The sequence below is a fragment of the Anopheles gambiae genome, chromosome 2 (genome assembly GCF_943734735.2).
Source record: "Anopheles gambiae chromosome 2, idAnoGambNW_F1_1, whole genome shotgun sequence".
NCBI lineage: Eukaryota > Metazoa > Arthropoda > Insecta > Diptera > Culicidae > Anopheles > Anopheles gambiae.
Window position 1 is genome coordinate 30,293,810 of NC_064601.1, and position 25,035 is coordinate 30,318,844.

A 25,035-nucleotide genomic window follows, 5' to 3' on the forward strand; every position below is an offset into this window, starting at 1 on the left:
ATTGTACCGACATATTAGATTCTTGTGCTACATTTTCTTTACGATTGAGCGCCGGAATGTGGCAATATACGAAACCGTGGTGTGGGCCACGTAGGGAGAGCGCTGCCAGAGTGAGGGAGGAAACAAAAGGGATCACATCTTTTATCGCTCCGTTTAATGTTCTCATCTTCGATACGATCCTCAGCCCCCCCACGTTCGTGGCTCGCCGTGAACATGGCTGCCGGGCGTCATCACACCCGCCACTCCCCCAGCGAAGCAGCAAAGAGACCGAACATTGCCAATGCTAATGCTGTACCGATTCCCCGCGAGCACTATATCGTTCGCCCTGGTGGAAGACAATTTCAATAAAACGTCTGCGAGCGGGCTCACGGTACGACAAGCAGCACGCTAGGGTGACGATCAAGTGAAACTCACCCGGCTGGGCGAAGTGTTCGAGTGCTTGCAGCAATCGGGCGAGAAATGGAGATCGACTGCGACGGCCACGACGGTGGTGGAATGAGTTTTAAATCGTTTGCTCAAACCACAAACAATCCCGAGGCTCCCGGTTTTACCCGTTGCTGCTGTATGCGTTGCTAAGATTTCGGGAAAGCCCTTTTCCTAGCGGCACGGCCTACTGCTGTGCCTGCTGTACCTTTGCAACCGATTATACCGTACCCAGGGGCGGGGGCACACTCCCAGATCGTAGCCTCAGGCAGCTCGGGAAGAGTCGAGGAAATGTTCACTTTGAAGTGATAATTTCATTTTCGTTACTCTTTCATTTCCTTCTAACGAAAAGTGGGGGCCTTTTTTCTTGCGAACTCTGCCGAAGCGCACGCAATGATGACAGTTTTGCAAAAGCGCCAGAAGCACCTTGAAAATATATTGTGCGAAACCTGCGGACAGGATGGAGAAGAAAAAAAACACGTACCCGATGCTTGCCGGGCCGCGTCAGCCACCGGCGGGAGTGCTAGCAAATTCGTGGAAAATGGCAAACGAAAGGGCAATTCCCTAACGTTTCGTCCTAATTAAATGACCCAACCGATCGCTCCTTGCCCGGCCAGTTCCGGGAATTCGTTCCGGGCGGATTCAGCAGAACGCTTCAGCAAAAAAAAAAAAAAACCAGCGACCAACCGACCGACCGACCGCTGTCAACAGAAAGTGACTGACCGCGGAATGCTGTAATCAGGCACTAGATGGGCAATCGAGTGCAAATGAAAATCGATATGCCTTCCCACGATTTCACCAAATCCCATAGCAGCAACAAAAAAAATCGTACCATTTGCACAGAATTTGCTCCATTTAGGGCGGCTTTTTAGAACGGTGTCGCGGCTCACCCACCCAATTCGAATGTGCAAAGCGGAAGCGGAACAGTTACCAGCCGGAAAAGCGAATCGGTCGAATTAATCGACGGGAATCAATTGCAATCCAATGGCAACGCAGAGGGCAACGGGCGGTGCGAAGGGCGACGTCTTCCCCCAACCAATCGTTGTTGACTTTTATTTCCATTTTATTCCCGTGATTTTTTTTTCTTCTTTTGCTTTTTATGTGAAAATAGCCAAAGAAAGATACACAGCCAACAAGCTCAGCAATGAATAATGTAACGATGCTGCTGCTGCTGCTGCTGTCCAGCGAAGGAGGAGGGTGGACACGGTGGACAAAGAGCAAAGGAAAGAAGAAAAAAAGACGCGAGCTCGTAGCATGTTTATTGGTTTGGCCCGTCAGTGCGGCATTATTTACAACGAAAAACGGCCCCGTTAATTGGATTTCGAATGCATTTGAGCCCCCGGGGTTACTTACAAGCCGCATCGGTTGGTGCTGCTGCTGCTGTCCGCGTGAACCAATCCCGGGGACGCGCGTAAGCGAGAGCGTTTTGGTACTTCTCCGCGTGGACAATTTCGCCACGGTCAGGAGCGGTATGAATAATTCATCGCGCTTGCTGTGCTTACGGGGACGGGAGGCATGGAGAACTCCACTTTTCGTGTGCCCAATGCCCACCCAGCACGGTCCAGCTCGTAAGAACAAACGAGATAACGCGGGTGAGTGGTGGTGGTCAGGGCAGGGAGCCCGGAAGCATATGGTAGCAAAGCTGCTTACCGGTGGGCTTTTGCGCTAATTTGCTTTGTGCATGACGGTCGGTTGGGGGTTTTTTTTTTGTTGCGGAGGATAAGTAGGTGTTGGTAAAAATAGAGCAGGTTTTAAACGGTTTTGGTGGTTTCAATGAGACATTACGAGTTGCAAAGGTATCATGTTTTATTTGAGATGTATCATTGCAATCCGCCGATAGGGATTATCTATGAGCATTATTTCGGAGTATGGTAAAACGCTTAAGTTCTCTTGCTAGATCAAAGTTTTCATTTCGTGACCAACACAATTTGTAGTGCGTGAATGCGGCACGATGCTTGAAAGATAGATTCTTTTCATTATTCATATATAGTGCATGGGCATGTTGTTTTTAAAGTACTGACTGGTCACCTAGATACGCCTCAAGTGTTGTCTCTTGTCAATTTGTACGTCTCAAGTAGAAATTGAAGAAACAGGCAATTTGTATATATCGTTCTCGCTTGAATTGTGCTTAAAAGCTCCTTTGCTTTTGATGTTCAAAACTTTTAATGACTACTCGAGTGTGATTGACTTGTTCTTTAATGTTACCAAATGTTTGCGACGCTTAAAATAACATGTAGCACTAGATCATAGGAACGTTTAGTTAAAGATCCCTTAGTATTCAAGTGATGTAGGTAGGCCACGGTCTCATGGTACAGTCGTCAACTCGTACGACTTAACAACATGCCCGTGAAGCGACTCCTTTTTCTTGTCTCTTCCAATGACAGAATACCGCCGATGACACGTGCTTCGCGTGCTGTCCAAAGACGAACCTGGAACCCTCAGCCAACTATACACGGTCAGCATAGTTACCTCATAGCGTGGGGTTCAACGCACACCTGAAGCCAACCCAACTACCAATGACCGAAGTTGAACTGGCAGAATGGCACCGTCAGCGGAACGATCGGTCACTCGACGCCTTCCCAGCCGAATGATCCGCCCGTGCTTCGAACCTCCACCAACCAAATTTGTTGAGAACGATGTACATCTCATGGCGCAACCAGAACCAGAACCAGAACCTGCCACACCCCCCCCCTCGACCGTGGCACAAATAGTTAGCAAAGAATAAAAGAGCGATCGCGGGTTCGATCGGGGCCATACTTCGCCTAACTTTCCGTGTTCACTTTTCTTCGACTTAAAAGTTCCTAAGCTCGAAAGAATTTCTGCCTGCTACGCTCGTCATGGGTTCAAACCCCAAATAGACCGCACCGCCATACGTAGGACTGACTATCCTGCTGTGGGTAGTAATCCAAAAGTCATTGAAAGCCAACCCCACAGGCAGGCCTTGGCCAACAACGGTTGCTGTTAAGCCAAAAGACGAAGAAAAAGATGCAGGCCACGGAGGCCAGATACTTTATTAAGAAATAAATAAAGAAATGGAAAACCTTAATTTATCAGTGGTTCTTGTTGCTCATGAACAACAGACAATTGTGAACCGCAAGTATGGGGCCACACAAATAAAGATGTAGCCAAGAATTGTTTTACTTCAATTTTTTTATCTTAAGGCTAAAATATAACAACCAAAGTATGATAATCTTCAATGAAATTGATTCAATTGAAATCCTTTTTTGATACTTAGCAATACACGCTATCAAATGACATTAAAGCTATTAGTCATGCTTTAAAATTGGTTGAAATATTGGCATAAAACTCCTAATAGGTTAAGTTTACCATTAATTCAATAAGCTAATGTGCATTTATGTTTTATGTTTATGGCTCAAAACATTCATTTACAACAGCCTTTTGTAATACAAAACGGAAAAAAACACATTCACACACTGCCAAAGCTCGCTCGCGTCTCATGTACAAACCCCGCCAACGTTAGCCCGACTGTCAATTATCCCTACGCACTTGCCCTCGGTTCGGCGCTGCACAAAAGTTCTCGCTGACAAGTGAAATGTCTTCCAATACAGGCTAGACCATCGCTTGTCGAACATGAGTGTATGATTTATTTAACGTATATTCTTCGCTTTCCGTTGCTTGGCACTCGTTTCCTTCTTCCGCGCGTGCTCGCCCCCAATAGCAAACCACCGCTCCGGGAAGCGGTGGTTGGCCTTTTATCTCAAGCACGCTTTTGATTCAGTGCGATCGTTATTATCTTCAATCCATTTTGTGCCCTCGGACTACCCGGCCCCCCGACAGTAAGCTTTCGTCCTCATCCCCCGCTCCATTGAACGGACGTGCGTCAGCTTGTTGGCCTCGGTGGCGGTACGCGGCGTGCGAAATCCCAGCGACTGCCACCCATTCATCCATTTGCCGTTCAAGTCAATTCACCACCGGCTCTCGGGTGGCACATTTTCCGGCTCGAGTGTCACCCGCACTGAGTACCTGCATGCTTCACGCGCCACCCCTACGCCGCCAGTGGGGATGGGATGTGGAGATGTGTGGCAGATTGGATTTAAAGAAGAAAAACGAGTGAAAAATAAACGCTGTTGGAAAAATGTTTTCCAACACACAAAGACACAAACACACACATTGGAGAGTTGTTTAAGATGGGTAGAACAAAAAGGGATAACTGCTGCTGCTGCTGCCCGTGCTGTGAAGAACGCACCTTTTCAATAACCTTGGGCTTGGTCGGAAGGTGGGTCGGATTACGGCGCAGCATAACGATCGACGGTGGACCCGGACCCGGGGGTGGTTAGATTTGAGCGATTTATCTGGCTTCGTTAAATTTATTAGCCATCTGTATCATTTATAACAACTTCCCTCAATGGCCGTTCGTGTTGTTTCGTGTGCCCTTGCCTTAGCTTAACTTCCTCTTAGCCCCTTTGTTTGTCAAGATTTACGCCGTGTTGTGACAGGCGGACGCTTGCTAGTAATGGGGTGCACCAGCAAGCGCCTAACAATTCGTGTTCGATACATCCGGTCAAGTTTTTCGGTACCGTTCGAAGGGATCGTCTCCCCACGAGAATTGTGTCACCAATCAGGTGCCCTGTAAAAACGGGACACTCTTCCCCTCCTTCCCCCCTCCTGGAAAGCTTGCTTCAAAACTATTCACATCGCCCACAGCTACCGTACGGTTAGGGTGATGTAGATTGAGTTTAAATCACTTTTGATTGAACAGATTGAGATGGAAAAGTTGTGCCGAGTCGGTTCATTTCAGATTATTTTTTAGCGTTTTCCGGGAACGAGAAGAGAGGGAAAGGCTGTTAAAACTTCCTTCTTTCGAGGTTCATTTATCAAACTTATGAAAGCTAAAAGCTGAACAGTTTTGAAAAATTATCAAGATGGTTAGGAAAGTATAAATTTCGATGGAAAATCTGAAGAAAAAATAACTATAACCACCTTGCACAGCATAGTTTCGGGAAAGGTAACATAGCACGAAAACTTACCACAATAGATGACTTCTTGGATTTCTTAAACTTTCCACCAAACCCCCAAAGGGAGTTCCCCCGTACCATGCCAGCTTACCCGGAATCGCTTCGTTACGGTTTCGGAAACTGACACATACACACACACACACACGAAAAAAAGGCAATACATTACGGCAAGCGACAGTCTAGTGGGTTCGTCTGGCCGCACACACCCGTCCACGGCTACGGTGTGAAGTGGAAACCGCCAACCACGCTGAACGGTTGGAAGCGAAAGGAAAGAGACATAAAAAAATACGAAAAAGAAAAGTGGAGCCAACGCTTTCCATGGCAGAAATCAATTATGATAAAAAATTCAGCTACGATGAAATATTGTGTCCCGTTTGATGAGGGTTCCATACATAGTTCAGCGGAATTTCTTAACAATTCCATCGGCGAAATGCGCTGAAAGGCAAGAGCATCCAATGCTGGAGGGTTATAGTGGCCCCCCCACCCCCCTCACACCACCAAACCCGGTGGGCTTCCCCATCGGAGGGAACCGATTCGTCACACGAAAGCGTGAGTGAATGCTATTGGTGAGCCCAGCACGCGCCGTGCAGATTGTATGCACGGCAAGCGTACTGTCTGCGTCCGTGGGGAGCGTAATACGTACACAATGGGGAACTGAAACTTTTTGCTTAATGCTGCTCAGGTTCGCATCTCACCGAGGGGGTTGAAAACTAATGTGTGTGTGTGCTTTTTTTCTTTCTTCTACGCTCTTTCTATGCCACTTGCTAATTTACTAATGGAAAGGGCATCATTGTAGGCAGTTTTGTGGTAAGATATTGTCCGAAATAACTGGTGCGGCTTTGAGTAAGAAAGAAGAGCAGGATGGATTGATTTATTGGAGTGTATTGCTGAACGTTGCTGAGGGTTGGGTTAACTAGGGTAAACGTACCTATAGTGGTGGTAGTACCAATAGTGGTGTTATTGCACTAAAATGCGTTTCATACAATAAGTTAAAAGTAATTAAGTTATTTATGTCAGTGTGAAATGGTCTCTGGCCTTTAATAAAGGGTTTAAAAGTAAAATGGGACCATTCCATTGCTTAGTGACCTAAAAATCCACTATATTTTCCAAAATCCTTAGGATTTCATAACGAAACTCATATCTTTGTTATCGTTCTAAATGACCACATAACAACGCAATTATTAATTTTTTAACATAATTGTTATCAAATGATATTGTTTTACTAAAATGTATTGCCTTTTGACCATATTTACATATTTAAAAATGTTTTTTTTACGATAGTGCCATAATACGTATGCATCATAGGCATGTTCCTATAGTGGTGTTAGTTATAAAATCAATAAAAATATGACATTTTAGATTTTTTTTCCACCGATATTTTTGACATGTCGTACTGCTTTCTTTAAAATAAGCAACAGAAATGAGTTTTGTGTAAGTAAGTTACCAAACAATGGCCAAAATTCGCTTATCTGGCTGAGTGAAAAATCGACCAAATCAAATCAAGCTTTATCTTCCGGGTGTGGGTTGACGACAGGTACTACAGTACAGTACATACATTACTTCAGTCAATATTTTCATCAACCATATTCATACATTTTTTACGATCAAATTATGTAAGAAATCGAAATTATGGCAGTAATCCTTGCTATTTATTCGAAAACAGCTTCAAAATTAAATTCCATTGATATTATCCACTGTTGTTGAGGCATCTTTGTTTACCACCACTATAGGAACACAATACGACGACTATAGGAACCATACCACCATTATAGGTACAACGAAACAGTCACAAAAATATGTATTTTTTCGTAAATTTGATGTGTTTCATGTTAAAAATGGTTATAATTGCGAAGATAAAACATATTCCAATTGCCATGTGCTAAGACATTAATAAATTTCCCTTCCTGACACATAAAATCCATTAAAACACATCTGTACCACTACAAATTGCACCACTATTGGTACATTTACCCCCATGATCTTTATAGTAAGTTTTATAGATGAAGGGAATTATGTTTTTTAATGATTTTTAAAACCACCTCCCCTTTAACTTCACGCACGGCTCGGTGTGACCATAATAAATTGAAATTATGTACAGGTCAAACACGTGAAAGATCATGTTTCACGATGATCAGCTCATGTGTAATTTTAACAAATGCCTTTAAATAAAGCGTTGATAAATGAATTAACAAACATTTACGACAGTAAATTGGGTATTGTTTTCCAAGTTTGGGGCCCTTTCCGTTTGAAATTCGTAGGCTGAAATTTCAGCCTGTCAGCTGTTTGCATTGTATAGCAGTTTTCGAGCAGCTATCTAATTGAGTATAACATACAGGTGGGCTTATCCCAAGGTATATGAATTTAGAAGGCTGATTTTTATCACTTCTGCTTCTGAATGAAGATTGTAAAAGTATTTTGAGTATTCGTCAAGCCTCCAGAAAGCTTGTTTGAGAAAAAAATTTCACTCGTTCTGTCAAAAAGTGATGTTCAAAATTAGTTATGAAAAAATGCTATGAGACCACCTGGACTACATACACTTTGATTCCAGATTCCACCACCTGATCTCTTTAATGCACCTTGGGATAAATGTAAACAACACAGTGTTTTCGAGCAGGTACTCGAATCTAATTCTAGCTTTTAGGCTAAAATTTTCTAGACTGAAAATCGCAGGCTAGTTTTTTGTGTGGTTTTGTATGGATTGTTTACATGATTTCAGCCTCCAACTGTCAAACTCCATACAAAAAACTTACTAGAATCGTGAAGGCTCCCTTTAATAGTCTTTTTACAAACCACCTCTTTAAAGGCGACGGAAGAATGAAAAAATCGATCATTCTATTCTCACCAACCTCGATTGATTTATTGGACATTGGCATGGTTTCGCTGGCATCAAATTAGCATCTCCACCGACAGTCAAGGCAAATAGAACAGAACAACTACTACACTCGAAACTCGAGCCCCTGTGAACCTTGTTTATCATTGACGGGTGCGAAATAATGGGGAAATAAAAACGCAAACGCCAGCTAGCCCTTTGCCGGATGCTCGCGGCTATACGGCTATAGAATCCCGCTGCTCCAACTGCACGGAAAGTTAAAAGTCATTCCAATCCAATTCCAACTCGAAACTCGAAAGTTTCCACCCTGGCCGAGCGAGTCCCACGGGACTCATCCATAAGCCGAGGAGGGGGAGCAGTCAAGCAGATGGAACGGTGCTGAAGCTGCGATGAAGCTTAACCCGCCAGCGCTGCTCCGTCTTGTAGGTTCCGTTTGAACCAGGATCGGGCGAAGGAAAACATAATTGTTCATGATTCGTTGCATCGATGGGAGCTATAGCCCCGGGCTATAGTTCCGGAATGGTTTCGCCTTGATTCTTTTTTTTGCTTTTGTTTTCTCGCCATCTCTCAGAATGTCTCGCCATAAATCACGGTACACAGTTCATGAATTCCGTTCGCTTTGAGAGGAGGGGAGAGAGGGTAGTGAGTAGGATATATTTGCTCAAAGGAGGGGGCCTTTCGTTCGGCCGTGTTTGCAGCTACTCAACTAGCAATAATATTCTTTACGGTAAATTTTACGAACACATTCAACACATTCCGCCAGCAAGTAGTCTGTGGAACTCATTCCCACAGATCTTTTATCGCACGGGCCAGCTTACTGGGGAATTTCTGGATAGGGTACTTACCCTACCCTAGCTAGTAGCTCCGTTCCGGTAAGGTGCCATTCAGCATCAGCAAACGCGTGATGTGTTCTCAGTAAACGGTTATGGCCAGTGTCGTTTTTCTTGCGAGCCGCTTCATCCTGCACGTACGTACGTGCAATCGCAAATGGTGGCCAACATTACTGTGCACAGCTAGACGAGACTAGACGAAATGGAACGAATCGACGAATGGAACGTCCCACTCGACCGAACCAGAGAAAACTATTCGCACAGCGGGTACCGTCCCGAAAGCGATGGAAGATTTCAACCCGCAAGTCAATATTAGCCATAAATTAGTGCTAAGAAGATAATTTATCGCATTTCGAGCGCTGCCCGTTTCGTCCAGCTGGCATCATCGAAAAACCTTCAACGGTCGGTCGTTTGCTCTGCGCTGGTCGGTCGGTTGCTTGGTTGGTTGGTTGGTTGTCGTCATCGTTCGTTTGTCGAACGGCCGTTAGCGTTCTTCGGTGAGATGTACGCACCCGGAACGCGTGCGTGTCGAACGGGTGTGAAATATGGAGCAGTAGGCTCACAAATGGGTCGCTAGCAATAGTATGTGCATGTGTAAGGGGAAGGAAACATGTTGGCACCATGTAAATCTCGCCATTATGGGGACGCATGCAGCGATTTGTTTTGAACGCAGCGATCGTTGCAGGTGTGTACATTTGTTGAAGAAATATGTAGTATTTTTTTTTTAAATATGATAGCACGGTCCCGTGGTACAGCCGTCAATCCGAGCGACTCAATAACATGTCCGTCATGGGTTCAAGCCAAGAAAGGACCGTCCTCCCGTAGCAAGAGTTGATTATGCGACTGCGTGGTAATGAATTAAGTCTCGAAAGCCTGAGTATAGGCCGGCACATCTGTGTTGGACGCTATGCCAATTAGAAGAACATGTAGTCTTTTTATGATACAATTTGACACCAACTCACAACACCGAGCAGATTTATAAAAAAAACGCTTATATCTAGGGAAAATGTGCCTCTATACATTACAGCTTTCCATCAAACTTTTCTCTATTTCATATCATACAGCAAAACTTAAATATGCATCAATTATTTTTTTGATTCTCTATCCCTCTCTCTCTCTCTCTCTCTCTCTCTCTCTCTCTCTCTCTGTCTCTCTCTCTATCTCTCTCTCTCGCCCTCTCTCTCTCTTTGTTTCTCTCTCTCTCTCTTTCTCTCTCTACCCTTGTACCCTTGCTGGTTTGTTACAAAGGAGAAAAATAATTTGTCCCTAACCTAGCAAAAACTAATTAAAAACTCTTATTAAACCCTTTGATGTAATTGGTAAACGATAAAAAAAATGCTAGGGAAGGTAGTAATATACCAGTTTATTTGTTTGTCTTTTTTCCTATCAGCAATAGGTGTTTCCTAGAACAAAACTGTCCAAAGAAACTTTATTACCATAGGTTTAGTACACGCTTACAAGTTCGTAGAAGGTGAATCTGAGAAGAAAATATCAGTATATACGCTTTCATTGAATATTATGCCTCCCCGTATATTATCCAACAATTAAAAACAGATTTTAAATCGTTTGCCTCGTTTGGTTTCCCCACGAAACCCCAAGTACGAGCAGTAGAACGTGCAGCTTCTACTACATAGCCAACCATCATTCAAAATCATTCAGCATCACCTAATACGCCGCACCCATTTGCCTGCCGTCGTGCTGGTGAGCCGGCCTGCTACGTCAATTACGCCCGGGTACGATGGAGACGCCCGGTACTTGTTGATGTAGGCACCGGTGGTGGCTCCGATTTTATTCACTCCCATTAGCCCACGCACCAGCTCGGTTTGGGTAATCAGGCAGAAAGATTAACCAAACATGGCTAATTTTGTGTTTTATAATTTTCCAACACACACACATACATACACATCCTCTCGCTCTCTCTTGCTATCTCCCTCACAGCTCAACGGGCTCAATCGCACCGTTGTGGCGTTTCGTTAGTGCCCTTTTCTACGCCCAAAGGCAATGGTAAGCGTTCGCCTTACTGGAACGAGGTATAGTCATGTTGCTTCGACACAAGCGACCGAAGGAGCAGTGCACAATGGCGACCTAATCAAGGGATCGAAGAGTTTTAATTAGCAATAAATACACATCCGCTGTCGATGGTGTTGCTGCTGCTGCTGCTGGGACTCTCCCCGTCTGTTGGGTGTGGCTCTGTATAGTTGGAGTCGGTGAAAGGGGCAGTTGCCACTTGAAGCAAGAGGATTGCGATTAAATCAAGCACATCACCTAAGCTTTGCCAGTGTCCCGAGAGTGGGGCAGTAAATCCGGATGAGCGTGGACCCGGGCAAACGAGTGACGAAAGCGCACCAGAAGGTGGCACACACACACACATGTTTTTCTCGTTAAGCTGGCACAGTGTTGTTTTAATGTGCAAAGCCAGATTTCTTCGGAAACCGATCGTGATTGTAATTGGATTGTGAGCAACCAATTTCGCAAACTTGGGGCTTCCCGTTTTGCACACTGTTTAAAATCGTCGTGTGTTTGCGGGTGTTTTGTTCTTGCCTTATGAAGTGGAACCTCAACACAATACTCGAGCCGGAACTAGCACGATCCGGTGCCGATCGGTGCTTTCTCCCGTGCCCGTTATCGAGATCGCTCGACACCCGGTCACCATACCCGGGCGGACTGAGCAGCGGAAGCAGGCTAGTTAGCTAACGGTATGATTTATAGCAAGCATGTTAGCGCTATGTGTGCTTGTGTGTGTGTGTGTGTGTGTGTGTGTGTGTCTGTGGATAAACAAAAGTGCTGATTTGCGCACGACAAGTGGGGCAAAAGGAGCTAGCGGAAATCGGACACTACCCACCGACATGAAGCCCCTGGCAATGGGTGGCAGGCGTCACAAAGACGGAACTGGATGCTTGAATGCCGGATGTGTTCTCTTGACCGAGCTGTGTTGTGCTATCGATAACAGATCAGGGTGAAGATTAATTTAGAGGAAAGGAAAGCAAATCAATATATCGACACATTCAGCGCTGATGAGTGTCCACCCTGGAATCGAGCGATTGAACTGGTTGATGGAGGGCAGTGAACGAAGTAGTAGACATCAATAATCGACAAAAAAACAATGTAGGAAGATGGAACAGAGTGGAGTTCAAGGCTTTTTACACTCTTTCTTTCAGCGTGTGGCAAATTTTTCATGATTTTGCGTGAAAATGTGAAACTCGACCCAAACAGGGTGCACGAATACTTACGATTGATTTCGGTTCGCAAGCATACACATACCCACATTACCGATTGTGACTGTTTGACCCGTCACAGTAAAATGGCTTTACCACCACCCCACACCGCTAACCGAGCGCTGAGTACGCTGAGATCAAGTTTCACCTCTTCCTCCACACGCAGAGATAGCTTCAATCTGTGAGGTCATTTATACGATTCCTCCTCCTCCCCATTCTACCCTACCACCTACCATCATTACCACCATCTGCGTACAGGGCGTAAACAGCTTCGACAGCGAATTCCGGACAGCTTCCACACTTTCCACGACCGCTTTGCATGCAAAACGCCATTACCCTTCCGATTCGAAAATCGTGTCAAAAAACTGGGACGACCTTTTTGCCTTCCTCTATACCCGCTTGCCTCATCCCGATCGCTCCCATGCCTGCCATCGACTGGTGCAGTTTGTCGCCCATTTACTTATGCGACCCCTGGGAACACCCTGAACTCACTGTCAGCCAAAAACAAACGGCTGCGAAAAGTCCGGCTGCCCACACTGACGTTCATTGCGACTGGCTCATGCTTGGCTCACTGTCACACGGTGTGCGATTATGCTGTTGTGTGTGTGTGTGTCCCGATCCTACCAATAGGCAAGCAACCCCCAAATCAACGAACGATCTTTTCCTTTTTTGCTCCACCGAGCCTCTCGGCATGCCTACCATCGTTTGTTTGCCAATTGCCGCTTACCGTTCTGCGATGACTGTTCTGCCAAACTTTCGTTTTTGTGCCCAACACCAAACAACGAGAAGCTGGATGTGGTTGAGTGTTTGTGCCTTTTTAGGGTTTTTTTCCCTTTTGTGTGTGTGTGTGTATTGCTCGGGATGAAGTGTCCCGCCTGGCTTGCCCCAACATTGCAGTAACCGTTTGTCTAGTGCCATGTGATAACGTACCCTTTCTGTTTTCCATCTTCTCACGCCCGCTTGCTCTGCTTTTGTTCCCACATATCTTATCGTACATTATCGCTCGCTAACTCTCTCCCTGTCTCTCTTTATTTCGCTTTTCTTCTCTCTCGCTGTTTGTACTACACAAGAGTGCGGCTGACAGCGACCCTTTCTCGGCCTCGAAAGAGAAGTTTTAGCCCATGTGCGCCCATCTGTGGAGTCTTTTAATATGACCGTCCTCGTCCCTTGGCTGGTGAGCGAAGAAATCCGTCCACGGAGTGCTCCGTTCTCTCGGTGCTGTTTGCTGTGCTCACCGGAATCAGTGCCACCATCTTCGCGTGTCTTTCGTGCCTCACGATGCTGGTGCGGGCGCTCAGCCACAGTTTTCGCGTGTGTTGTCACGATCATCGTCACCTCACGCCCAAAATATTCGGGCTTTTTTTTTTATTCTTCTGTTGCTGCAATAGTTAGCTAGAACGCTCTACGGTCTTGTTCAGGAGCTTTTTTTAGGGTTTTTTTCTCGTACGCAACCTACCATGTGATGAGACGTAGGTATTGAATGATTTCGGTTTCCTTCTGTCAGCATCTTCTCGATTATGGGTAATTCTTTTCAATAACAACATTGTTTGAACTAAAAGGAGTAGAGAAACAGATTGTTAATGGGCGAGTTGAAGACATTGAAGCAAACCATAGGTATTTAAAACTTTAGATAATTTTGTAAAATTGATTTATAACTTATCTTCTTTGGCTATAGCAACATGTTCCCTGAAAGCTAGCTCTCATTTATCTATTATGTAGTATTTATTAAACAAACATCTTAACAAACTTTCAAACATGAAAAATCTGTAAACAAAAGAGATTTATAGACCTCTACCCCACCCCCTCAAATAATCATTTTTGATTCATTTTTATAAAAAACCGAAAAACTATCTTTTGTATCGCAAATCCTGCAAGAAATCATCAACAAAACCCCCAACAGGAACGTCTCGCCCAGCGCCAATTCGACCCGTCTGGCATATTGTCTGACGCCCCAGCTGCCGGAGTATGTTTCCCGGAGTGCCCGCCCTTTGTGGTTATTATTGCAGTGTGCATTCGAAAGCACAAACGTCAGCAGGACCGTTTGCCGTTGCTTATACCCCTTAACGCGCGACCTCGGCAAAACGGGTAGCTGTTTTCGCTGGCTGCCTTTTCGTAAAACAACTGTTCCCACGGTAGTAAAAATCTCTTCCCCTCCCCCCTTCCATCAACAGTCACCCACCACCATCCATTGCAGTGAGCCATAGTGAGCCAACAACGGTGAGCCGTACGAAAATGAGCACAAGTGAGCGCAACCGTCACGACTGTGTTGACGTACGTGCGAGCCCTTTACGGTCGTTTGGCCTGCCCAAATACTATAAAAATTATAAAGAATGAAAGAAAGGAATTTATACTCCCGCAACCCGGAGTACGACCGGATCAACCGGGACCATGATGATGACGATGAAGATGATGATGATGTGGCGTGAATCGTGCGGACGGTTCGGAGCTTCCTGAATGTCCGATCTCGAACTCCCTGTAAGCTGACACTTGGGGCACTCCCTTTTTGTGTGTGTATGTGAGCGGAGAGAGAGAGAGAGAGAGGACAAAAACAGTGGAAAATAGGAGACGATGTCTTGCGTCGAGCGCATCATGCCCGTCGGGCCACGTGAGAAGGTGTGTCATTTGTGAGCTGAACAGTGAAGAACAGGGCGAACCCGTCAGCAAAAACAGCAGTTAAGGACTCGCTCAACGCGAAAGCCAAAACCTTAGGGTTGGTGTTGGTGTATGTGTGTATGCATGTGTGAAAACTCATGAGATAAACTTTTCCGAAGCGAAAGCTTCACCATTCACCACCGTGGAACGGGACAGCACGGTCGCTCTCATGCGCTCTTTCGCTCGTTCTCCCGCTCTCGACTCATCTTAGCCGCATCTCCGTGTTTTTGTGCAAGCGCACGAGAGCACGCGAGAGGCTGCCGCGAGCACAGCGATAGAGATGGAGAGATGGTGCCAGCATCCCGAACGGTTGGCGAAAGCCGTACCAACCCGTCCCAGGCCCAGGCACTAGACCGCGCGAAGGTGCGAGAGCGAGCGAGGACGCACACGGGGCCCGAACGCATCCAACATCGGGGCTGGCCGCGCGCGGTTTCGGGGCCCGTACGGGTGCCGTCGCTCGCTGCGCGTCGAACCGCTGCAGACCTGCGCAGTTGCGCAGCCACTGATCTTTTCTCAGCCATCTCCAGTTGCCTTTGAGCCCGCGGATTGATGAAATCGCCTCGACCGTTTGTTACCGATTGCGATTTGTTGTCAATATTAGATAATTTTTGTTAACCCCAAAACGCACACCATTCTGCAACGCTGCACCGCACGACAGGACAGGAGCGCCCGGGGCGCGACCGACACAACAGCAAACCGAAGCCAGAAACCAAGGGAAGAACAGAGAGTGAGAAGAGATTATCACACACAAAAAAAGCGCACGAAAACAGGCTTCACACACAAAACGCGAAACGCTGGCTGGCTAGTTGCGGAACGGTAGTGTGACGTTTTGGTCCAGTCGCGGTCCTGGTGCTGGTTTTGGGCTGCATTCGAGTGATAAGCAAAACAGAGGGCCCTCCTGGTGAACCTGACTGGGTGCCACGGTAGTGCTCGTTGCTCGGTCGTTTCGGGTTGCTCCGTGTGGCCACGCGACTCGTCAGCGGGAAAAGAGTAGACGAGGCTGCCCGTAACGGAAAACGCCCTCGACAACCGAAAACCCGTGCAAGCGCGTTGCAAGCGAAACAGCGATCCCTTCCTCGCAGGTTCCACCCAGCAGCACGGCCAACTCGGGCACGGTCCACGCGGGAGGTATCTGTCGTGGTCCAGCGACCGAGCTGTTTTTTTCCCCTCTGACCCGTGCAAGGAACACGCCAGACGTTCCCGGTTTGACGCATGTGGGATGTTCAGCGATTGATAGCGTAAAGTAAGCAGTGTCAGTAGCAGCAGCAGCAGTAGGAGCAGCAGCAGTAGCAGTTAGTAGTAACCACAAACAACCAATGCACAAGTAGAGCGTTTGCTTGCACCGTAGCATCTGGTAGCAGACACGCGTAAGCAGCAGCAGCAGCAGCATCCTCGTGTAGCAGCACCGTGGAACATTCCTTGGTAAGATAATCCCAACAGCAACTGTCCGCAGTTTGTGTCGTACAGCTTAGCGGACCATGTAATCCGCCGCTCGCCGAAGCCCAGAGGTCACGCACGGCAGCCAGGACCCCTGCTTAGCTTCTTAGCAGCTTCCTCCATCTCCTCCCTCTTGCACGTGAGTCGCAAGGCGAAACCGTCATTGTCATTGTATCAGCAGCATCATCAAAGTATCATCAACGTCCTCCGTTGTCACCGTGCCCAGAACAGCAACAACAGAGAGCCCGTTGCTCGAATGCGATGCGCCTACCGAGAGCAGCAGAGTGAGCGGGAAAGAGAAAGCAAGAGAGCCTTGTTTGTGTGTGTGTGTGAGTATGTGTGTGTGCTAACGTGAGTAGGTTAGGCCATGGGGGCAGCTGCGGAGAGTGAGTGAGTATGGTGCGGATTTTGGGAAGTTTGTGAGACCGAAAAACGCCTAACATTTTCCGCTGGGAAAATTCCACTGCTGTACCAAGGAGCAAGTACAGCAACGAACCAACAAAAAAAAGGGCGATATTACACAGCAAGCTCCACCCGTGTGCGGGATGTGGCAAGCTCGACCGTGTGGGCTGAAGCACTGCTCCCAGGGATCAGGATTTACGGTATAAAATAGCTTTTTTTTTGTTGTAAAAGTAGAAGACCTTACCTTATCTGCAAAGGACAGTGGAATAAGCGAAAGAAAAACATGTGCAAATGCACCACCGATAGGAATTTGGTAGATGTTAGAAGAAACCCTGAAATTGGCTTACTGTTTCCGACCGTGCTTAGCTAAAGTTATGGACTTTTTCAAACAAAATTATGATGCTACAAGAAGCAATCACACGAAGCATCACTTTATCGCACGTCCAAAGGACTCTCTGTATGTTCGTGTTTGTGTGTGTGTGCGTATTTATACGGAAAGGTTAAAACACATCAGTTCTCCATTTTCCGAACCAAAAGCAGTAGGCATTGTCAGGCGTGTGTACATCTCGTGTGTGTTTTTTTTTTCTGACACTTTCAGTGAGCTGATATGGACTACTGTATGGGGTTGCACGTGTACGGTAAATGTGACAGTCCATGTGTGTGTGTGTGTGTCTGTATGCCCTTTGCCTTTGAGTGTGTAGGACTCTGCTGCTGTGTGTTTGTGTTTGTGGTCGTGCAAAGAAAAGGATACAACGACAGGGCGTGCTGCTAGTTGCTGGCTCGGTGTGGACGCGCCTCAGTGTCAAATTCGGTGACGTGCCAGCTGCAATCCACGTCATCATTGGGACGCAGCATGATGCTCGAACGGGCGACAAGCTCAGCGTAGTAGCATCGGGTTAGCCCACGGGGCGGTTAAGACGTACGAAACAGCTCCTTATTAGGACGGCTTCGCCCCAACAGTGTGGGATGAGGTCACAGTCTAGGTCACGGTGTGTGTGTGTATCTTTGTGTGTTTACGGGACTTGTAGTTTAGTCATTCGGTTGGTGATGGTGGCGGAACATAAAATCGGACCAAAAAGCAATGGTGCGGTACGCGTAAGTGTTGCTGTACTGCCCTTTTTCTGGTCTGCTCATTCTTCCATTTTTTTTGTTTGTCTAACACTTTCACGGACGAGACAAAAGTGGGCCACGACAACAACAGTTGGAAAGCTGTTTTGTGATGCGTGTGCGGTGGTTAGGTGGGTGGTGGAGAGGATGCAAGTGAACGACTCATCAGAAGAAGGTTACACACTCGGTGCCCCAAACAAAGCGCATTGTTCGATGAAGGTGCGACCTGTCAAGGGATAGTTTACGATCGAGCTTGAAACGCCTTGGCAGCTCGAGAGGACAGCTTCGTCATCCCGTAGACTTTGATCTTTGGAAGATACTATCTGAATGAAAACATTAGCAAACTAGCACAAATGATGTTTGTTTTACGAATACCAAGTGAGAACGGTATGAAGAGCCTTTTTTTAATGGATTTTTTAACGTGAAGTCAATTTGTGTTAATGTCTTTTTAAAGAATGTATTTTTGTGTAAATATTGTTTTAAAAAACGTGCCGTGAATTTTTGAATGCAGTCTGAAGAATGATTAATTGCTAAATAACACATCCCAAAAGGTATACTAATCGAAAGCCTATGCTGTGACCTAGGGTTGACGTGAAGCGCAAACGAATGATGTTCCTGATTTATTTTCTACTCTGCTTCCGGAGTCTTTTTGTATTATTACGTCGCCTTGAAAAAAAAGGGTTCGAATGGATCAGCTTCGGCTGTCTGCAAAGCGGCCGAGAAAGGATTTTCTGACGCTGAACCCCAAAACACAACACATTCGGGAATATGTGTCCCACCTGTCAACGGTTTTGTTCACGCATTCGACCCCACCACGGTGGTAATGGAATTAATCAATTTCATGTCCACTGCCCGTCCCGTCATCGCCACGGTGGCCCAGTGTGGCAAGGTGTGTAGGTGTGAGCGAAGGGAGGCCCATTTCCCAACCTGTTAGCAGCAGTCAGTAGCTGCCATTGCAGCAGTGAAGCTAGGCATGAGACTGAGCTTAGCTTAGATGTCGGCCACGTCAGGTTTGTTTATTGTTAGAGGTGCAACGTTGACTTTGCCCTTTGATCTTGTGAGTTGAGTTGTAATGTATGCGTCTGTTTCAAATGGAGGGATTTCCCTAGTTGTGCAGATCGTAGCTGGCTGGCGTAGTTGTGTATGGCGTTTGTGTGGATCTAAGTGACAGTCCTGACAGCTGTTGTTTGGTTTGGTTGATGATTTGCACGGCTAGGTTAAGAGATTAGACTCAGCTTGAGGATGCACAATAAGGGCGGAAATGTATCCAACGAAACATCAATTGGTAAAGGGTTTCCCGAAAGATTCTTTTCCATATCTGTTATTTCAATCATATTTTTTAAGGGGAACCTGAATATTTAAGGCATAAACTGCACCTTAAAATTGCAATAATTGAGGTCTACAAATGAAACATTACAATTTAATTCTATTTTGGATGAACATTACGCACAATACTGACATAAGAAATGTAGCTCTCCGCGAGGCTATACGAGGTGAAATATATGTACAGCGAAAATAACTATTTGACAGGCGAAATATATGTCAGATAAGGCATGACAGCAACCAGCTGATGTAAACAAATGACACGTACAAAATCGTTACTAAATCCAATGAATAACTTCGATATCAAGTCTTTCGTTAATTTTCAGTCAACAACTCATCATATCTTCCAATTTGGGAATGTTCTGCTTAAGAAGATATTATTTTTAAGTGAATATCAAAAGCGGATGTTGTATCTCCCCCTACCCTTTAGCTGTATCTGTCAGATATTTCACCTTGCAAATAATTCAGTTCGCTGAATATTTCACCTCGTGTAGACGTACGGTCAAGTTACACTTTGAATCACACTGGTTCGCATTGCTTATGCAATTTTCCAACAAAGTCTGGAAATTAAAATTTAGGATTTTGTAGTAATTATGTTTTTTACTATACGCACTACCATCCCATCCGGCTTGCCAATGATCCACTATTTTGCGTACTATTCAAACTTGACCATAACACATCATTTGAGCATTTTCTACCAATTTACATGCGTCAATTAAAGTTGAAAATAATTTAAAAAGCAGCTCAATTAAACCATCTCGTCACGCCAATCCAATTTCTCATTTACGGGCGAAAGGAACCATGTGTCCCGAAACGGGCCCATCCGTGCTTCGAATCGCTAACGCCTATCGATTGAGCGAAAGCTTATGGGCTACGACACAATCCACTCTTCCCTTTTTGCACATTTGTAAGCGACACATTTCGTCAGCAGCCTTGATGAGTTTCAACCTTTCCGCCGTTGTTGCTGCTGCTAACTTCACTAATCAGCTCGCAGCGTCCACGGACGGGAAGGTATGGAGGCTGTCCCGGGCAGCACGGACTCGCCCCAAGTGCATAAAATTCAAACAACTCCAGCGAGCTCGTGCACCCACGCCGGTGCATAATGATGATGATGGTGGTGGCGACATCGCGCGCTGACGGCTCGCGGCTCGCAATTGCTCTAATCACGTCCGTTGCACTCGGAAACAAATCATCGCAACGGCACAGCCGAACCGATGTGAGAGGGAGGGAGGGGGGGGGGGGGTGGAACTGAAACGCGTTACGATTCCGTATGACGCTCAGTCGGTGTTCGCTTTTTTATAGGGAAAATGAGGGGAGCGAAGCGATGATAAATCGCTGTACTTTTGATGATAACGACGTTGTACATCAGCGCGTCATAATGAGGCGAACGAGAGGACGGCAAACGCGGCGCGGATAATGATGGCGTTTTTCGCCATTTGGCCTAACACCCCCCCCCCCCCCCCACCCTACGCAAGTCCGGGACGCACTCGACAAGAAAAGCGCACCGGAAAGCGGGAACAACCTTAAAGCGGCCCTGGATGGATTACTTCGGCTCGCTTAATGTTTGCAGAAAATTAATAATTAAAAACATTTCGTTTCAAGCACGGAGCAAGACACGGAGGCCCCGACCACGGGTGCGCAAGAGCCAAGGGTAAATAAACTTGTTTACGTTGCTGGTGTGTGCTGGTGTTCGTTCGTTTCGTTCCGCTTTGCTGTGCTTTGCTTTCGCTTGCGCTTTGTAGCAGTGCAGTGGAAGTGGAACAGTAAAAATGCAGAAACGAATAAACTAGACCGACAAACGCTCTCTCACACACACACCCGGAGCGCACAAAAAGAAACAGAAGTTGGGTGGAGCAGGGCAAGAGAAACTGCAGAGGGGTGGGAAACTTTTTCTTGTTCCAACACTGTCAACACTGTTTTCTTTGGCGGTATCGTTTTAATGGCTCGGTTCGCAAGCGTGGCCCACGTTGGTTGGATATTAAAAGTGTCTCCGGCGCACTAGCAGCACGCCCTGGTAAGTGGGAAGGTTCAATAAAACGATTATTTTTATCGCGGTTCGAGCGCTCGGTCCCCAGTTGTCGTCCAGTTCGTCACGGGGTTTGAGAAATCCGAGGCGTGCCAAGGCTTCGAGGAATGAAATTTCCGGTTGGTTAAGATCGCTTGCTACTGTTTCTCACTCGCAATGGGTTCGCAATGCGATGTGGGGGGGAAGCGTACCCCTGCGCTACCCGTGTTTCTGTTAATTGTACTTTTGCCATAAAATTGCGCAGATTATGATACTTTGGTCGCGGGTAGTAGAACGCAGCGTGAAGCGAGAAAAACTTTGCTCTCGGCTTCCGGGCAAGCATGTCATTTTACTGTAAAACATTACGTGCGGATTCCTTGGTGCGTGTAAAGATTGGCCAACGTGTAAAGTGTCATTCCGGGCAGCAATTTCACTACGGCTTCCAATTTAAGTTTCAAATTCAATTCCCTCCCACTAGCTGGGGTCGTGTAGGGAGAAGGGGAGAACGCAAAACCCTCTAGTCATTTATATCAAATCATGCCGGTTACAGGGCATCATGTTTTGAGTGTCACTTTTTCTGCTCGTTCGCTTTCGCTCCAGCTGCCACCCTTCACCGGTCAAAGCCGGTTTGATGAGTATCGCTTTCGAACGCTCTCCCGCAGCGTCTCGATACCGTAATATCCCCCTTTCGATGATTGATCGACTTTCGTCAGCGTGCAACTTGCCCAAAGCCAAACCGAGGCGTGGAACAGCAGCAACGCAACAAGAGAAGAAGAAAAAATCATCCCCTCTGTGTGGCTTACGGCGTAGGGAAAACGAACGTCCAAAGGGGCGATTTTGCCATCCACACCCTTGCCCAAGCGTCGCTGCACTGACGAGTGTATAATTTAATTTCACTCATTTTAAGCAGACAAGAGACCGGCAGCTGGAAATCGAGTGGGTGCTCAAGCTCGGGTGCAAAGGTTTACGTCGAAGCAGCGTGATTCGTCTCCAGCCGTCTGTGTGTGCTTTGCTGAGTGAGTTTTATTTTCTTGCTTCGTGCCCGAATGCATCGTTTTATCCAGTGCAGTGTTGTGGGGTTTTGTTGGAGCAGTTCCCACCCCTCATCCCAAATGCCACTCCCAGGGCTCCCTGGGCGCATGGTCTGGAAAATGGAAGAGAGCGATGGGTGTATAGAGAGGTATGATAAAAAAATGGTATGAACAATCGCTTATCTGGCGCCGCGCGATGGCAGTAGCAGCAGCACCCTCGTTTTTTGCATGTGTTTTACTGCCGAGGGCAAGATCACGATAGCGTGGATATTGATGTGTGGTGAGTGTGGGTTTTGGTTCAGCTGCAGCACTGCAGCACGGTAAAGTAGGGCGCTCGGTTGCAGTCAGTTTTGCAATCAGGGCTGAGTGTGTACGGGCACTAACTAATCGCCCTCATTTAATGCTGAGCCATGTTGAGAGAGGGAAAAATGGAATGAAAGGGAGGAGGGCAAAAAAAAGACATCAAACAAAATCCGTTGCACAGCTCAGATACTCGGAATAAAAGATTTCATTAAACTCGTGGAAGGATGTATGGAGCGATTAGTTTTTTTTCAGTGCTTGTATTTTATTTGTTTTAACTAATTAACTTTGCTTTATGCTTTTGCATTCACGCTTATCTTTACTTAATATAAATCAGAGCCTTAATATTATCTCTACTATAAATTAAGATAACATCAATTCATGCCTTAAAAGACATATCAAAGGCGTGTTACAGTCGCTGTACAGATTTTATTTCTAAGTAATAAATCTATAACACTATGCATCAATTTATGCCTTTTACGTACCGGCAACAGTTTTAAGCTTTAAATGAAAACAATTTGAATTCACTAGATATTGAACCTGATATATGACGACTAGCTACAAGCTAGCGACCAATATTTTACATTTAAAGAGTATGAAATAAAGTGTTATTTTATTAATTAACGCGTAGAACTCATACAGCAATTTAATTGTACTAAGGAACTACATCAATCTAGGTATTCTTTACAATTATCTAGGTAATTCTTTACAAAAGGCTTTATTTATTTATTTATTACCTTCTTTTTACTGATTATGAGTCTTAAATTGAAGAATTTTGACACATGATTCTTGAATTTAAGCTGAGCACAGCTGATAAAACTAAGAAAAACTTAACTAAGACTCAAAAAGTGGACAAATTTTGAACTAATGATCGCTAGACCAAAATAATGTTTTTTAGCGACAAAAATCTTAGAGGCAGAATTTGGCTACTAGCGTCTCAAAATTCATAAAACACAACAAACGCTATGTACTACATACTACACCAAGCCTTGCTAAGATATGAAGAGAAAAACATTATTATAAAATATACAACCATAAAAAAAACTCCAGTGTACCTAAAGGAGGCTACAATGTAATATCTAAAAGCTCATTGAAAAGCTCTTCAACTGTGTTAAAAGTGATTCCAGCACTCACCAAACAAAAAAAGAACCAACAACCAAATTGTGTTTGGCAGTTGGAAAAGCCAGCAAAATAAGTACATTTCAAAAGTTGGCAGTAATTTACAATTGCTTGAAACTTTTTTTTCCTTTTTTCCTCGAGCTCACCGAAGTACGACTGGAAAACAAGGCAGGAAGTCTTCCGGCTTTTCCAATGGAAAGAGCTAGAGCGCTGGTCGTCGTTCTGCTGTTCCATCGAACACTTGGACACCGCTACTCGTCCCCTGTCTGCCGGATGGTAGTGCAACGTAACAACGCTCGTGTCTCTTGGTGTAGTTGGTGCGCCTTAAAATTTCATACAACGGTAGCGATAATCAAGTTTTCCTTATCGTTTTGCCGTAACGCTTGCCTCCTAGCCGCTTCTGGTTTTGTGTTGTTTGTTCGCTTGCTAGCCAGCGCGATTTTGCTTTCATCGGCGCATCAGCATCAGTTGTTGTGTTTGGAAGATTGCGAGTTAGCAGCAAAGGAAGTGGTGATGAAGAGGCATGCCTCTGTATGTGTGTGTGTTTGAATTTAGGTTCGAATTTCCGTTTGTGCATTGCGGCCGTTCTCCCTTTATCCCCTGGTACCCAGCACACCCAGCACCGATCACACCGAGCAGGAATGGTTATTTTGTTTCACTTTGTTATGTTAATAGCACGGATGGGCTGGGAGATGGCAAAAACGTCTCCACGGGGCCTATCACTGTACGTGTATGCATTCATGTTTTCCTTGACAGTGTGTGTGTGTGTGTGTGTGTTTGTGCGTGCGTGTGTGCTGTATGCGATATGTTACCTTCTCTCTTTTTTCCCATCTCTCCCAACTCTCACGCCCGCAACGCAACTTAAGCGAAGTTGTTTGGTTTTGGTGAAAGTTTTAACCCCCAAATATGGCCGACTGGTGTATTAACGGTAAGCTTTCGTCGCCTGTGTTTTCGCCATACGACTATTCAAATCGCGAAAGACAAAGAATAGGGCGAAGGAGAGTGAACAGCAAAAAATAAAGTACCAGCACATCAGTTTCCTTTCCTCGAGGGTGAACAGGGGAGATACCAAAAAACAGAAAAAAAAACAAAATGCGCGCAGAAAAAGTACAAAAGAACCATTCGAATACAACAAAAGCAGTAAAAAAAAACAACAACAGGCTCGTTCCATAAGCCAACCACCACAGCTTGCGATACTTTGTTAAGCTCGCAGCCAGAGCGCTTACTTGAGCGCAGCAAGCCGCGAGCTAGACGTGCGTTTCGCGTGAAAATCCAAACACAAGCCGCTCAACCGAAGGAGGGTGGGGCAGCTATTGTTTCGTTCTTAATAAGTGAAAACATAGTGAAAAGCGGGGGAGGGCGAGCTTGAAGTGGGAAGAGAAGAA

The 25,035-nt window shown here is 45.8% G+C and overlaps 1 protein-coding gene across 3 annotated transcripts in view; it reads left to right on the plus strand.

The window, feature by feature from the left end:
- Window positions 1-25,035, plus strand: part of LOC1272986 (acetylcholine receptor subunit alpha-like 1) — a 91,506-nt gene that overhangs the window by 3,755 nt on the left and 62,716 nt on the right. The window contains exon 1 of one of the 3 annotated variants that reach the window (XM_061646965.1): window positions 15,445-16,348. The exons of 1 other annotated variant lie outside the window; for it this stretch is intronic. The gene's annotated coding sequence lies outside the window, so the exon portion shown is untranslated. Of the gene's footprint in view, window positions 1-15,444; window positions 16,349-16,723; window positions 16,966-25,035 lie in introns of those variants that run through there. One more of the 3 variants, XM_061646964.1, reaches the window with a different exon arrangement.